Here is a 17,597-nt window from a genome sequence, read left to right as displayed (position 1 = left end):
GATGCAAACCACTGCCCAGAATATCTTGAAGACACAACCTGCATTAGCTTTCCTCTTTTCTGCTCACATATTCTGAGAGATTGAAGAACATTACACTTGCATGCCCTTGGTCATTTTCTAACTCTTATTTAAATAAACTACCTAAGGTTATGTTACAATCTGTTAAAACATATTATTGTTGGATTATGAGTATTAGGAACTTTGTAACAAAGTGGAAAGTCAAGGTTATACTTGGAGCTTCTAAATTCTTGAATCTAGTGAATGATGAAATATAGGCTTCCATCACTCTCTCTTCAAAGATACATCAAAGAATATTACAGAAAAAAATGTTATAACACAGACAGTGTGACAGTGTGATTACTTTTTCACATTAATGAAAACCAAAATCAAGTTGAAATTCTGCGTTAGCACTCAACGGGAATGCATTTTTTTGCTAGATCTTTTTAGAGATTATTATTTCCTAATCATGTGTTACTATAACTAGGTAAATAACAGTATTTACTCAAATACAGATATGTTTATTTGTCTAGGATGGTACATTGAGCAACAACATATTTTTATCTTGTTTTTGATTACTTAAATATTGTACATCACACCTTGCTCTTCTCTCTCTGCCCCACCGGTCCCTCATGGCTATTTCATTGAATACTGATGGTGCCTGCAAGTAACTTACCAGAATGGTTTATTTTCATATTTTATAGATAAATACTAGGCACTGTCATATGAAAACAGAATGCCCAAATCTGGTTTCAATTCCAACATTCCATCTGTTGTTTAAATAGAAAGAAGTGGTCATTGGTACATCAATCTGTGGCATATTTCAATAAATGTAAAGGCAACATCTTCAGATGGTTGGTTGGATTAGAAATAAGGAGCAGTATGAAGAAGTGATGTCCTTTTCCATTTCATCCCTAAAAATAGCATAATTCACATGATTATGTATACCAATCATACTCTCTAAATTGCCTTTTAAAAAAGATTGTATTTATATGCAATCTTATTTATAGTGTATTTTAAAATATTCCAAAATTCTTTTCTTTTGTTTTATATGTCAGTTTCTACTATTTATATGCTTTTTATACTTTAAGAAATTTAAAACATCAACCCTAGTGCTTACTATTCTACACAACACTCCAGTCTACAGCTTCATTTAAGTTGGTTAAAATGGAAATATCAGTTCCTAAGCAAACAGTAAACCACCGTCCTCATGCATCTTGCTTTCAATTATTTTTTAACCTAACCTTATTATTATCTTTAACTTTCTATTTTGCCTTTGTATATAATTTATTCAATCCAATATTATGACTTATTTATAAGTATATAATAAATGGTAAATAGAGTGAAGGTTCATGGAATTTTGTGTTTTTTTTTAATTTTAGAATGCAATATTCACTTAAATGAATTACTTCCAAAATGAATATACGCAATGCCTAGACAAGTGCAANCCACCGTCCTCATGCATCTTGCTTTCAATTATTTTTTAACCTAACCTTATTATTATCTTTAACTTTCTATTTTGCCTTTGTATATAATTTATTCAATCCAATATTATGACTTATTTATAAGTATATAATAAATGGTAAATAGAGTGAAGGTTCATGGAATTTTTGTGTTTTTTTTTAATTTTAGAATGCAATATTCACTTAAATGAATTACTTCCAAAAATGAATATACGCAATGCCTAGACAAGTGCAAATAATACCTTGACAGAAAGACAATTTACAGAGAAGTTAAATAAAACACGTAAAAATTTTAAACAGCAGTAAAGGATTCTATTAAGCTAGTCATGGTGCTAAGAATATTGTTATCATTCAATAAATGAATGCTATTCTTTTATTTGTATTCTTATGGTTTGTATAATCATTTCTGTATCAAAAGTGAGGATACCAAAAGAATATTGATAATTTGAAGTATAACCTTCTGGTTAAAAATTATTGTAATATCTGAGTGCTGTCCTTTTACTGAAAATGGCACATTAGAGTTTTAAAATATCCTATGAAAAACAAAATTTAGTTAATTTTAAGAAGACAAATTCTTCTATTCTATCACAGAAAACCATTACTTCTGAGAAAATAAATAAGCTAAATACCAAATATCATCAGCATCCTGCACTGTACTTTCAAATGAATAGCATTGAAAGGCCTCAAGGGAAGTTCTCCTTCAATAAAGTAACTCTTGACCAACAGCCCTTGCATTATCCTCAAATGTCTTGTCATATAAAGTGGATTTTTTTTCATGTAACTATTACAGTTCTTGGTGACCATATATGTAAGCTCATTCATTTTATAACATAAATGCAGTTCAATGAATAATATTGGAATCGCTGTATTATTGAGACACACAATAGTAAACACTTATTGTCTTTTAAAGAAAATAATGAGAGAATACTCGAATTCTGAAAAGTATTTTTTGCCATCTCTACTTCTAAAACAAAATTTGGAAAGTTTAGAATAAAATTTGAAATTGTATGCATTTATTTTATTATTCAAAGATCTTAAATGACATTATTCTGAGGATAGAACCCTGAGTAAGTTAAAGACTATATGTGCAGAGCTTCATATGGATTTAGAAAGCTGAAAAAATCCCATTCTCATTTCTTTTTCCTTCCTGTGGTTGGGCTTTTTGCTATCGCTAAGCAGATGAACTAAACAGGCTAGCAATGTGAGGGGCATTCTCACTTTATGAAAAGGTCTCTTCATTTTACCTACAAATCAACATCTTGGTCATGTTCATGTATTTCTGCCTGCAGTACTGTTGAGGAATGAGCTTCCTCTGAAACTTGGGAGAAATGCATAGAACTGCCTGGGAGATCATCATCCTTTGTGTATCACTGCTTATTGTGCTCTTCTCAAGGAGAGCACAGAAGCAGATATTGAATTTGGAATACCATCTATCGAATTTGAAAAGAAAACAATTTGTATTGAAAAAAAAATAGAAAATAGAAAAGCATGAATTTCTTTCTTTTTTTTCTTTCTTTTTTTTTTTTTGAAATGGAGTCTCATTTTTTTTGCCCAGGCTGATGTGCAGTGGCTCTATCTCGGCTCACTGCAACATCCACCTCCCAGTTTCAAGTGATTCTCCTGCCTCAGCCTCTCAAGTAGCTGGGATTACAGGTGCCCACCACAATACGCAGCTAATTTTTGTATTTCTAGTAGAGTTAGGGTTTCACAATGTTGGCTAGCCTGATCTCGAACTCCTGACCTCAAGTGATCCGCCTGCCTTGGCCTCCCAAAGTGCTGGGATTACAGGTGTGAGCCACCAAGCCTGACCAAATAGAACTTGGGGAATTACATCTAGTTTAGCAAAAATTTAGAAATAGTGAAGTTTCTGGTGCATTAAAAAAATAATCGCAGGAATGTAGTGAGTCTACCCATTAGTGTGAGCATAAGCCAGCCAGAAGATTGGGTGGCTCGTTTTCCTTGTCTGTATCAAAATGTACAGATGCCCTTCCACTGATACCACAGAACTGACTTCCACAGGCAAATAAAAGTTGACACTTCCTGCCTTTGATTCATTGCAAAGGTGTGACTTTGGGGACTCTTCCCATCAGAGCTGAAATAGGTCACTGTGGCAAGACACTGAAATAAAAAGAATGGATAGCAGGAAAAGTCTCTTCTTGTCCCACCATAGCCCATCAACATTTTCTCATTTGCGCAAGCATAGTCATTTCCTAACCAGCAAAGAAGTCTCCAGTAAGCCTGACTTTACATCCTTTCCAATGGCTACTGCCCACTTGTTTAGGAAAGGGAAGAGTAACTGGTGTCTGCAGAAGACAGTGTAAGACAACACAGTGTTTCCCTAAAGTGGTGGGATCTGATTTTGATTGATAATCCACCTAAGAAAAGTTATTAATTAAATAAAAAATAATATTGGGGATACTATGAATAATGATCAACATTTCATTAACCCTTTCAGCATACAATAATAAATACATCCAATAATGTATATATTATTATATTTAATTCTTAAGTTAACTCTGGTAAAAAAAAAAAAAAAGCAGTGGATTAGCATCACTAATGCATTTACTTTACACCAACCTTGGGTAAAAAAATGTCTGATCTTTTATTTTTTCTCTTCCTCTCCCTTTGACAGAAATTAAAGTATAGGAAAGTCATACCTTGCATATATGCCCTCTCATATACCAAATTTCTGGGTACATTTACAGAAATACAGAATTGCATATGCAGAAGCACATGCATGCTACTTCACAGACACTTTAAAACATTTAAAAAATCAATTTGTACTCTATTTACTTTTTATTTTATTTACTCATCTTCGTAGTTTCACACATCATTGTGAGATCCTGATAACGACAGCAGTAGTTTGTCTTGAGTTCAACTGAAATGTGAAACGCTATCCTAAGCGGTCTACACACAGCTCCCAGTAACTCTTTAAGGGTTTTCATTTCTGATATTTGCATTTTACAGATGAAGAAATTAAAGCAAAAGAGTGTTGAATAATTCTTCTAAGATGACACAGCAGTACATTTTGAAGCTGGAATGCAATGTCAGATAATATTTCCCCCAACATGATGCTCTTGACTATTATTTTACTCTACTTCCTTTCCAGTGCTACTATGTTATTATTATCAACAACTTACATATGTAGACAACTAGGCTTAGAGAAATCAAGGGTATTGACTAAGGTCGTAGAGTTAATAGTGGTGAGGCTGAGACTGTACCCAGAGGATATGCTCTTAAACAATACACTGCAATATAAATCCACACACCTTTTTCTTCATTATGGGGCTAGAGTTTCATTTATCCATAGCTACTAAGTTGTATAATATATTACCTTTGTGGGAATGAGAAAGTTATTTTGGTTTTTATTCCCTCATTTTCTCAAAAAGCAGAATCAAGGCCCCTGTCCTTTGCCCAATCAAATTAACACTAAATTGAAGTGTTACATGACCATCACACCCACAAGTCTGGCCTCACACACACCAGACTGAGAAGATGCCCATTTCTGATCGTGTCCTGGTTACATGAGGTCAAAAATAAAATTGGATTGGTTTTGAATATACATCAATAATTAAAAATATTGCAGGGTAGACTCAACAATTTTAGTATTGAATTTTTGTCACATATCTGTTTCTGAACAAAATTTAAATCTGGGAGCACTGCTGGAGTTCATTCAGCACCCCAGAATTGTTTGCAGTCATCTGTGTGTCCTAACAGCCTAGTTCCCTTTGATTCCTTTAGTATCAAACTCTGGACATGTGAAGTTGGGACAAAAGGCCTTGGCTCCTACAGTGAGGACAAACATCAGTGATTCACTCTTAGGATGATGGATCTAGAAAGGAGAAGACAGACTTTGCATTGTGTAAGGCAGCCACTGGAAAGCCATCTTTAATCCCTTTGCTCCCCAGAAGGATTTGAATGGAATTGAACTAAACAATTAATAAGTGTCTGGAGATACTGTAAAGGAAGATACTTTAAGCCACAGATCAGTACTGCCCTTGTTCAGAATACTTCAGAATACTGTATATTAGAAGGCTTTACACTGGATGAGGCCAGTGATGCATTTGAAGTTATCCGTATGTTTTCTCTTGCTAGGGCTTCTTCTGTCTTGCCATGGCAGGAAGTGAAATGTTTCCTAGAGGCTGAATTGAAGGGCAAGAGCAGCCAAGTACAAGGTTACAAAAAGACTGAGCCAAACCTTTCTGTCAAAGGAATTGCATAACACGTTTCTGTATTGACCCAATGATTTCGATATAGAATTTAACAGTTTCACACTGATAGACTTTTTTTTTTTTTTAACCATTAATGGCATAATGAAAATCGGTGCTATATTGAAAAGAGACTGCCACTTTTTGACGAGAGAAAACTGTATAGCCATAAACTCAGTCATGAGAAATAAACCTGGGGAAATAAACCTCAGTTGTGGCTAAATTTCATGGTGTTTTTAGCTCACTTTCATTAGCTGCTATTTAACTACAGGTAAAATCTCTTAAGAATGATCTCTCTCAATATATGGGAAACCCAAATGTCAAGTGCAATCACTTTGCCCATATTCATAAATATAATGGCACTTTCATGCATATATATACCTTATGATACTTTATATTATCATGCTATGGGATTGTAAAACTGATTTCACAGCACGTGGCTTATTAAAACTCCGGCCGTCACACAGCATTCCTGTGCACTGGATTTTCAATTTTGTTGTCGCTCTTGATTCCCTTTTGCATATGTATTTGCTGGGAAAACCAATTACCAGATGGCACATGGTTATTTTTACATTTTGTATGGAGGGTTTCCAGCTGATAATTATGACATTACAGGAAGACTCCTATGCTTTGCATTAAGAATCTTTGGCAGAGGCCATGATAAGCTTTTCCATTTGACTCTACACCTCTTGACTGATATATAATTATAAATTATTTGTGGGCAACGTTCACAGATATCAGGGAAGAATTTCCTTTCTTCTAAATGGGGTTCCACAAACATAACATTCATGGAACAATGAACAGTGTTTTTCATTCCTTCAATCCATCAATAAACTAATACGTATTTTTAAATTTCTAGTTCAAGGTAACGCAGGACAAATTGTCATAGCCATTGCATATCAGAAAAGTCACACAGTCCAGTGGTCTATGTGTGACTGAGGCTTTCAGACCTGTCAGGTGGCATCTGTGTTACAGCATCCAGTCATTTTTTTTATTAGCTCCCTTGCTTTAATGCCTCTGAGGGAGGTTTTAAGAGAGAGGAAGAGAGAAAAGGAGAGACTGAAAGCAAAGGTAATAGTACAAAATGACTATAATTACAATTATGTAGTAGTAATAAATCCAGAATTGCAGTGTAACACACCAGAGTAGAGTCAGGCCTTACAACACATTAGAATTAGAATTAATAGGCTATACTTTTGTTAGTATATCAGCCCTCAACCCAAAATGCACCTTAGCTCCTGAAAAACACTGAGTTGCATTCCTGCTATGCTTCCAACTCGGACGCTTCTTTCCAATTACTTTAATTATGTTATTAAAAGTGTAGAATAAGTGAAATCTTATTTTCTTGAATATTATCAATGTTTTCCTTTTGATTCACCTCAGTTACAGGAAGTACATTTTTCCCCTAAATACATATCATATTGTTCTTGCTGGTTTTAATTTAAAAAAATTTTTCAATATAAGGGAATCAAACAGTATTTGATTACCACCAAATACAGTTTAAATATACCATTTTACATAAATATTGCTCTAATATTAATACATTTAATGTGGGCTGTGAAGAAATGTCTTTGGACAGCTTAATTAAAATTCAGGACATTTTGCCAGCTTCTTTCCCAGTTTCAATGATAAAAATAAAATGCTGTGAGGTTGATATGAGAATTAGTCCCTAGAGAATAAAGGACGGACTCAGTAGAAATCTGTGTGCTTCCAGACTGCATTTTCCTACTCAACCCCAATGAACACGAAGCATGCATAATTTGGCACTGCTGTCTCTGTATTTGCATTTAGCACACATACATTAAGCTAATGAATCATGTTGTGTCCTAACTCCTCCCAACAAATAAATTAACTATTCAGTTAACTGATGATAAAATAACCAATTCTTTCAATGATATCCACCCAAAAAAATGGTAAGGTAAGTACATATTTATTGACAGTTGATGCTTTTCTGAAATGACCCTCCCCTGCTCAACAGAATTTCTGCTTAGTTAATATAGAAAAAGAAAAGACATGTGTGGAATAAATCTGAATCTGTGAAAACTGTTCATGCTGCTAAAATAGTTATTTCCTGTAAAGAAAACACAGTGGTCAACATATCTTTAGTAAACAATGCTCTTTATTAAGTTGATACAGTTAAAAATTAGAGGCAGATGGAACAATGGAGGAAGGAGTCACAATTGAATACTTCTTCATAATTTCTGACGCTAAAGTAACTTCTAAAGTAATTGCATGTTTTCTGTGGCTTATATCAGTGAAATGTGGTCAGCCTTTACTCTGGCACTCATTAGGAGTGGCAGTGTCTTTAATTCTTGTGCTGTTTCTGACCCTGATTCTGAAGATTAGCATTCTGCAACACTGAGTCACTGGGTTTTCCTTGTAAGTTGTACAATCATTGACTTCGAGCAGGGTTCTGATCAGCGTAGTACAAGGTTAAGATAATCTTTGCTCTTCGTGACATTTTTCTTCTCTTATTTTCTGTTAAGGAGACAATGTGATGGCTGTGGAAGATTTTACAAGAGTCGGTGTTTGAAAGTTTTTTCTAAATCCACGTTAATGGAACAAAATAATGGGGAACCAACTGAGACTGGGGCCTAATTTAAAGTCACTTTGCCAAATTAAGGCATAGCCTTTCACCCACAGCACTACATCCTACTGCCATTTGTCTTTTCAGTTAACTTTATGGATCCCAGAAACACTAAATATCAAAGCATATAAAAGTAAGCACTTTAAATAAAACCTGGAAGAATCTTAAATTAACACAGCTATTGCAAACTTAGATAATACATTTTTTTTCCCCAAATGATAGTGTTCAGAAGATAGGAAAAAAGCTCTAATTGTTTTAAAAGAATGTGTTCTGCATAACAAAGATGATGAAGATGAAGCAGGTAAGCAATTATCAGTTAGTAAAATGGTTATAAAATAGAGTAACTAGCCTGGTGAGTGAAAACTCAAATGAGGATATTAATTCAATATTTAATTGGACAGAGAATTTATAGCTAAAAATTATTATGTTTTGATTTTGTAGTTGTTTTCATTGAGATGAAAGTCTTTAAGCTCAAGACAAAAGTGTTTTCTGTTCACATCTCAAAGATAATATAAAACTAAGTTGCCTTATTTTCCAACCCAAGATAAATTTAGAAGGCCATTTTTCACAAAAGGAAAAGAATACTGGAAAGGAGGGAAGATAGAGGAAAGGAAAGAAGGAAGGAAAGATCCTTACAAAGGTGTTTTAAAAGGGAGATAGCTAAATCCTCCAAAACTAAAGAAAATGGTATACCATTGTAAATGAAAAGATGGGAAATAAAGCCAAATGTGGATGTGTAGTATTTTCTATATGATTTTTACTTTGTTAAGCTTATATATAGTCTTTTATTAATAAGAAACTATTATTTTTCTCTCATTTTTTTCTCCTATTTATCACTTGAAAGTTATTGATGAAGAAGTAAGATTGTATCTTATCCTGTTCAGGCTGCTATAACAAAAGAACACAAACTGGTAGTTTATAAACACCAGAAATTTATTTCTCATGGTTTTGGAGGCTGGGAAGTCCAAGATCAAAGTGCTTGGCAGATTCAGTGTCAGGTGAGATTCTACCTCCTGGTTCGTAGATCACACCTTCTGAATCCCCACATGGTAGAAGGGGCAAAGGTTCTCTCTGAGGCCTCTTTTATAAGGGCACTAATCCCATCCAAGGGAGCCCCCAAGACTAATCATCTTCCAATAGGCTTAACCTAGTAATAGCGTCACCTTTTTGATGAGGCTTTAACGTGAACTTTGGGGGAACACAAACATTCAAGGTGTATAGCAAGTTCTAAATTTATGAGAGTTTGAGGGTTTTTTTAATTGTTTATTTTAGGTTCAAGGGTATATGTTCAGGTTTGTTGTTATAGGAAAACCTGCATCACAGGAGTCTGTTATACGGATGATTTCATCACCCTGGTTCTAAATCTAGTATGCTATAGTTACTTTTTCTACTTCTCTCTCTCCTCCCACCCTCCATCCTCTGAGAGACCCCAGTGTCTGTTGTTCTCTTCTTTGTGTCCATGTGTTCTCATCATTTATCTCCCATTTATAAGTGAGAACATGTGGTATTTGGTTGTCTGTTCCTGTGTTAATTTCCTAAAGATAAGGACCTCCAGCTCCATCCATGTTCCCACAAAAGACGTGATCTTGTTCTCTGTTACAGCTGAGTAATATTCCATAATATTTGGTAATATTCCATAACATTTGGTAATATTCCAAATGTACCACATTTTCTTTATCCAATCTGTCATTGATGGACATTTAGTTTGTTTCTATGTCTTTGCTATTGTGAATAATGCTGCAGTGAATATTTGCATGCATGTCGTGCATGTGTCCTTATGGTAGAACAATTTATATTCCTCTGCATATATACCCAGTAATGAGACTGCTGGGTCAAATGCTATTTCTGTTTTTAGCCCTTTGAGGAATTGCTGTACTGCTTTCAACAATGGTTAAACTAATTGACACTCTCACCAACAGTTTGTAAGTATTCCCTTTTCTCTGCAGCCTCTCCAGCATCAAGTTATACATTTGAAGCATGAGATTTGTCTATTTTGTAATCCAGGAAAACATTGTAATTTTTCCTGGGTCTCTAAAGGAGCCAGTAGCTCTGTCTTCCACACTAAAAATACGTAAGGTTTGGAAGAATATGTAGTTTATAAGTTATGAAATCCCACAAAGTGCCTCAGGGAAAATAAAAGGCATTAAGAAGTACAAATATTCATGTGTTGTCTTTTTTTATATTCAAATATAATAGTGAGAAGACAACTATATTTTTTTCATGTGCGTGTGAATAAACAAGTCCAGAATATGTCACCTTTTGGGATGTTTAAAGAAAGACTGTCCTTCAGGTTAGAGCTATTTCTCTTAGTCTGCAAGTCATCTTGATTCTTTGATCAAAATGAATCCTGCCATTCTGGATGGCTGCAAGCTTGGTTGGTCTGCTGTTGCTGTTTGCTAGCATCATATAGCCATACTCTGTGTCACATGACAAGGTCATTGCCCAGGAGGTGTTGCTCTCCTGCTCATCAGCACTGAAGCAGCACACATCTGCTGGCCTGAGCCATGTAGAAAAGAGAGGATGTCACAATCAACTGCTGTAAGGCAGGCAGGAGTAGGGTGGCGTGTAAAAAGGAAAGACTACAAGACACAAGCAAATGGTTTTGTCTTATCACTGGATATTAAGACAGCATCCTGTCAACACTGTTGAAAGCCTCAACATGGTAGGATGACAGTAATCAGTCCAATCCTTTGAGGTCAAGTATTTGGGAAAATATTTCCCCCACTTCTATTTTCTAAAAAATACCCTCATGTCCTTTTATTTAATGCAGGTTAAAATGTAGTAGAGTATGTAGAATAAGGATAATGTATAATCTCATATTTTTATTTGCCTTATAAAATAACTTCAATGCAAAAAGATCCCTTATGAAATAAATGCATATGAGTCAACATGTGAGTGCAAGGATGGGGTCTATCTTCAAGACAGGCAAGCTTCTTGTTTTCTAGGAGTTTGAACTGCAGTATGTGGTGAGAGAGGGGAAGAGGAGGAAGAAACACCGTTCAGAGGAAAACTGGTTTTGTTTTAGGATGCTTAATGTGAACAGGTACATTATCAGCTTTAACATGATAGTGAAGATAATCTGGCTTATTTACTTACTTTCTGACAGTTTTACTTTACCACATCAAATAGTTTTCATCAAATACCATCGATTTATTTAAACCCAATCTATTTAATATTTTAAAAATCATCAGATAATATAAGACAAGACTAAGAGGGAGAGGGAAAATTTTCATTCACCTTATGTCAGGGAAACACTAAAATATAACCATATATTTATTTATATAATAAAGTTTTTAATAAGAAGGTTTGCAAACAATTTTATTCTCTCCTTTATATTCTTTGTAAATATTGAGAAAATATAAAACTAAAGTTGGAATTAGACAAAAACTGAACTCACAATCTCCCATGTTGACCATAAATCTGTCTCCTTCTTCATACAATACTTCAATGTTAAATATCAAGCACTCACAGCAAAGATTCATAGTTAATTTTCTCCTCAGTTTTAAAAAGAAATTCAATTTGCACTCATACATAAGGTAGAAAAATTGATACGTGTACTGATAAAAGTAAGATCAGTTCCAATAGCTGGAATCTTTGTGAGACAGAAGATGAGAAAAAATGAGGCTATAAGCATGGAAGAAGGTAAAGAATGCTAAAAATAAAAAAATAGCCTGCCTCAGATCAGAACAGAAGCGCCAATTAAAAAGTGAAAATTTCAGCCAAATCATCAGTTTGAATGTGGAGTTTTTTCCTCCGTCAGAACGTATTTTGACATATTGCCAAATAACTATGAGTTTTCTTCCCCCTGTACTGAATTGACCAAGTTAGCTGCTTGCTTCAGTTTTATAAAATTTTAACCCAAGTTTGGAGAACATTTCAAAAATTGCACGTGGATTGTTTCTACTGTCTGCTAAACAAATGTGCTGAACATCTTGTGATTTGTTCATCATGTACAGTATGAGTGTTCTTTTTCTTTTTGCCTTTAATTGCTTCTTGAGCTAAATATAAAGCTAAGCTGGCCTGGCTATTGTCGCACAGCGTTATCATATCACCTTAATAAATTAGTTTTTGGGTGGGAATCTGGGCAGAGATCCATGCATGTTACTGTTTCTTGTTTTGTTTTGTTTTGGATTTTGTTTTGTTTTCAATGTATTACCCCTAGTTCTATTCAGTTTGTCCTTTACCCGTCTTTGAAATGTGCTGTCACTCAGAAAACCTGGTTCCTTCTCTTGGCTCCTCTGCGTGCATATTCAGTTAAAAGGAAGCCACGGAATGGCTACATCCTGTTGCTAGCTAAAAGTTTTGGGGTTTTACATTTTGAACTACTCTAAGATTTACAACAGAGTAAAACTGTAAAAAAAAAAAAAAAAAACAGATATGCTATAGCATCTATTCATGTAAAACAGGAAATGTATGTTGAACTGCATGGAAATCTTGCCTAGGGATCTGAGTTGTTATATTAGTCTGTTCTCACATTGCTACTAAAGACATACCTGAGACTGGGTAATTTATAAACGAAAGAGGTTAAATGGACTCACAGTTTCACATGGCTGGGCAGGCTTCACAATCATGGCTGAAGGCGAAGGGGAAGCAAAGGCACATCTTACATGGCGGCAGACAAGAGAGAGTAAGAGCCAAGTGAAAGGGGTTTCCCCTTGATAAAACTATCAGAGTTCATGGACTTATTCACTATCATGAGAACAGCATGGGAAAGACCTGCCCCCATGATTCAATTACCTCCCACCATCTACCTACAACCACACCTGGGAATTGTGGGAGCTACAACTCAAGATGAGATTTGAGAGGGGACACAGTCAAACCATATCAGTTGACATTTCTTATTTAAAAACTAAGTGGGAATAATACGGTTGACTGTCCTTGATGTCATTTACAATTAGTCAGTCAACAAACACATTTCTGAAGCTCTAGCAAGTGGAAAGTAATATGCTGGACTTGAAGTGAAGGAAACTGGCACATTTATCTTTGCCCACAGGCACTGCCAGGGAAAAGTATGGAAAGTAAGAGAGGGCTGAAGATTAATTTTCATGCTCTAACACCTTCACTTTTCTGGTCATATGACACTGGTAAAGTCACTTTTCCCTTTTAAACCTCAATCTATAAATTAGAGAGAAAGCTTACTACCTCACAATGACTTTTTAAGGATCAATAAAATAATGCATGTGAAAGTGTTTTGAAAATTATACAACACTATTCTGATGAAAATTATTATTTTTATTGACATCATAAGCCAGATAATTCTTCATTGCAGGAGCAGTACTATGCATTATAAGATATTTAGCAGTACCACTGGCTCTACTCACTAGATGCCCGTAGTAGCCCTGTCCCCTAGGTTGTGACAACCAAATGTCAAATTGTCAGATGTCCTCTAGTTGGGAGAGGGAGCTGGAAGGGCAGTGCTGTGTTCCTGCTTCAGAATATTGATACACATATAAACGTAAATACACACAGAGCAAGGATTGTAACACTTAAAGGCATAAAACATTTAATATGCACAGATGTCACTTTAACAATAAACATAATAAAGATTCACCAAAGAAGAAGACATTTTTCGCACTGGGTACAAAGGGGACCACTTAATTTCCTGAACAATCAATAGTGCCTTTGTCTAATGGAGAGCATAACTGGTCATATCTTCTTACTTTCTCCTACCAAGGTGGCCTCACTAGAAAAGAAAATTATTTTCTAAGTGGTAAAACAAGTTAAACACTAAATTCAATTTTTATCAGCTTTATAAAAAATCTTTGAAATGGATAATACAGTGAAGTGGATCAAAACACCTATGGAGTGTTTGTATTAGAAGAACCATCTGGGTAGGGTCGGGTGCAGTGGCTCACGCCTGTAATCCCAGCACCTTGGGAAGCCAAGGCGGGCTGATCACAAGGTCAGGAGATTGAGACCATCCTGGCTAACACGGTGAAACCCCATCTCTATAAAAAGTTCAAAAAATTAGCCAGGCATGGTGGCGGACACCTGCAGTCCCAGCTACTCAGGAGGCTGAGGCAGGAGAATGGCATGAACCCCGGAGGCAGAGTTTACAGTGAGCCGAGATCATGCCACTGCACTCCAGCCTAGGCAATAGAGCGACACTCCATCTCAAAAAACAACAACAACAACAATAACAAAAAACCATCTGGGTAAAGATAGTATAAAAGATAGTATGAAAGGAGGAGGAAAGAGCTGAAACCAAGTTGAAAAACCTTGGGCCAAACACTATTCTAAGCCTCAGTTTTCCCAATTGTAAGGAAAAAATATATATATATAGTCTTCGCAAAATATTGTGTAGATATGGATATGCAAAGCTCTCAGAAAAAGGGTCTGGAATGTTATATCAACTCAATAAATGTTACCTTTGCTTTTTTAAAAGAACAATAAACACGTTTTACAGTTTTCTGTAGTTTTTGAAATAACTCTACACAACTTATTTCATTTCACTCCCAGACATTTAACTCCTAATTTAAGCTCATTAATTTGGCCAAAATTGTAGAGATCATATTAATCAGACAAAAGATTCAAACTGGTATCTTCTGGATCCAGAAGTGAGCTTCTTCCAGCTTCTGTCCTAAATCTGTGAGCACCCTAACCGTTTGCCTTCTCTAGGACTCAAGATTTTCTATATGAAACTATAAAAATTAAAGGTTATCAAATGTATTTTCTAACTCTAAAGAATCTTTCCATTTTCTCTACCTGATACTATTCTAATGTACACCAAGGCCAATGGTGAGATTACCACAAATGTTAGCCACTGGCATTTATTTAGAAACTAATTATAAGCAAAGTGACAAGTGATTTTACATGTATCTTATTATTTTTACCTAGGAATCTCTACCAAACAACAACAACGAAAAAAGGTGCCTTTAAACCTTTCTTTTTTAAGTTTGAGAGTCCTGGTATATTTCTGAAAAAAATAAAATTATCTTTGGTTCCAGATTCTATGAATTACAATTTTGAATTTTACCTCTGATCATTTCCTTCCATGAAAATGTGTTGGTTACTCAGGAGTTAAAAATTTCTCACTTTTGCAGTTGGGACAATGTGTGACTATCCTAAGAGATCTAAGGTGCCATTAGTGAATGCAGAGCTATTGCTGAGGAGATGCTAAATAAAATTAATGTCTTCCGATTAACTAACCCGAAACACACCCACATTCCCTGGGCGGGTGACAATGGAGAGGCTATGCATATGAGTCTAAAACCCTGGAGACCATAGCATTGTACTGTAAAGAAGATCACAATTTAGTAACATCTGGTCTGTTTGTTAAGCTGAAGGAAAGTGCTAAAATTAATTTGAGAAAGATGACACAGCAGTTGTGATTATTTCCTTGAAGCACTCTATCCCGACTTAGGCTTCCGATAGTTAAAAGAAGAATAAGCACAGTGACTCTCCCAAACTTAGGCTATAAATGAAGGCAGAAACCTTTTTTCTGTAAGACCCATCTAGGAGTGGAAAGAAATACAAACAAGCTGCTATGGGAATCTCTAGTTATTCTTCCAAAGAAAAGTAATAAACTGCAGCTTACAATAGAGAAGCTCAGGAGAGCTTCCAATACCTTAACAAATTGTAACCCCCTTTCCCTGGGACTGAGGAAAAAAGTAGAAGAACAGGGGGATCTGAGTGTAGATTTGTTCTCTACTACTTTCTCTCCAGGGAGACTCCTCAAACTCTGAAACTGATAGGTTCAAGACAGAGGATGCCCCGTCATGCCTCAGAGTCAGCATCCACCGCCCGACTGGTTTCTTCTGTCTCATTCTTTCTCCCCACCAGCGACTCTGATGCTTCACTTCACACAGCTGTAGCCCTGCCCAGTTCACAAGCAATCTTCAACAGCCAGCACTCCCAAGCCTCATGATTTGCCAGTAAGGAAGAATGGAAATTTTAAAACAAAACAAAACACGAAATCATGCTTTCCAGTTACAGGATATGGTATTTCAACAAAGAACTTTACATAGGGTATGCCATCCATGCCTCACAGTCTATCTGACACTGATCCCATATACCAGATATAAACCATTGTCTGGAAAAAGCCTCTGGTTCAAAATTCTTTATATCTTTTATCTGAGCCTCATCATTTTCTCTCAAGTGTGTCAGTTATACTGTTTAGCCCTCAATTCCTTTTCTACCCTAGCTTAATTCTTCTACCCTAGCTTAATTCTGAGTCTCCTCCATAGCTCTTGTCAACTTTCCATTTCTGCACTAGATTCTCCCCTCTCTCTATGACTTGTTGGTTGGAGGTCCCATATCTGAAAACGTGTTTCAAAGCCTAATATTATAGCCTAAATTCATTGAGCATATGATACATGCCATGTGCATTACATGTTGTTTTATATATTATATTTTTTCCTTACAATAACTGATAATGGATAAATATTATTCTTCCCATTTTATAGATGAACAAATTAGAGCTGAGAGACATTAAGTATGTCACCACTATTATAAGCCTTCTCTCCTCATCTTTAGTAGATACATTCTTCTGAAAGTCTTAAAATATTGAGTGTAAGACAATGACCAAAATAGCTCATAGGATCACTATGAATTTTAGCATTTGAGTGATGCTAACCCAACATATGGTGGGCAGCAATATGGCATCTAACACCCATGTCAGAGATGAAAACTTCTACAACTATTTTCTTTGTATAATTATATACTTCACTTCCTCTGTTTATTACCTCATCCCTTGCTAAGCAGGATTTCGATTAAGAGAGGATGCAGAAGAGTGGAACTGTTGATATTCATTCATAAAGGGGTCCTTCTGGTACAAGGCCCTGACATGTTATAATTCAATTAACATTGAAAGATTTCCAGATACACCTTATTTTTTCCAATGTCTGTCATTAAGCACAACAGTTGCTCCAAACCTCTGTTCTCTCCAGTTTCAGCAGCAAAACATTAAAATAAAGTTCGAGCCAGGTGCAGTGGCTTATGCCTGTAATCCCAGTATTTGGGGAGGTCAAAGTGGGAGGTTCATTTGAGGCCAGGAGTTTAAGACCAGCCTGTATAACACAGCGAGACCCCATCTCTACAAAAAATTAAAATCAAATTTTAAATGCAGTGGTATGCACCTATAGTTCCAGCTATTGGGAGGTTGAGGCAGGAGCATTGCTTGAGCCCAGAGATCAAGGTTTCAGTGAGCTTTGATTGCACCAATGTGGTCTAGCCTGGGTGACAGAGCAAAGCCCTGTCAAGAAAGAAAGAGAGAGAGAGAGAGAGAGAGAGGAAGGAAGAAAGGAAGGGAGGAAGGAAAGGAAGGAAGGAAGGAAGGAAGGAAGGAAGGAAGGAAAGAAGGAAGGAAGGAAGGAAGGAAGGAAGGAAGGAAGGAAGGAAAAG

This window comes from Rhinopithecus bieti, unplaced genomic scaffold (genome assembly GCF_001698545.2).
Source record: "Rhinopithecus bieti isolate Rb0 unplaced genomic scaffold, ASM169854v2 scaffold_41145, whole genome shotgun sequence".
NCBI lineage: Eukaryota > Metazoa > Chordata > Mammalia > Primates > Cercopithecidae > Rhinopithecus > Rhinopithecus bieti.
Note: the sequence above shows the minus strand (reverse complement) of the source record.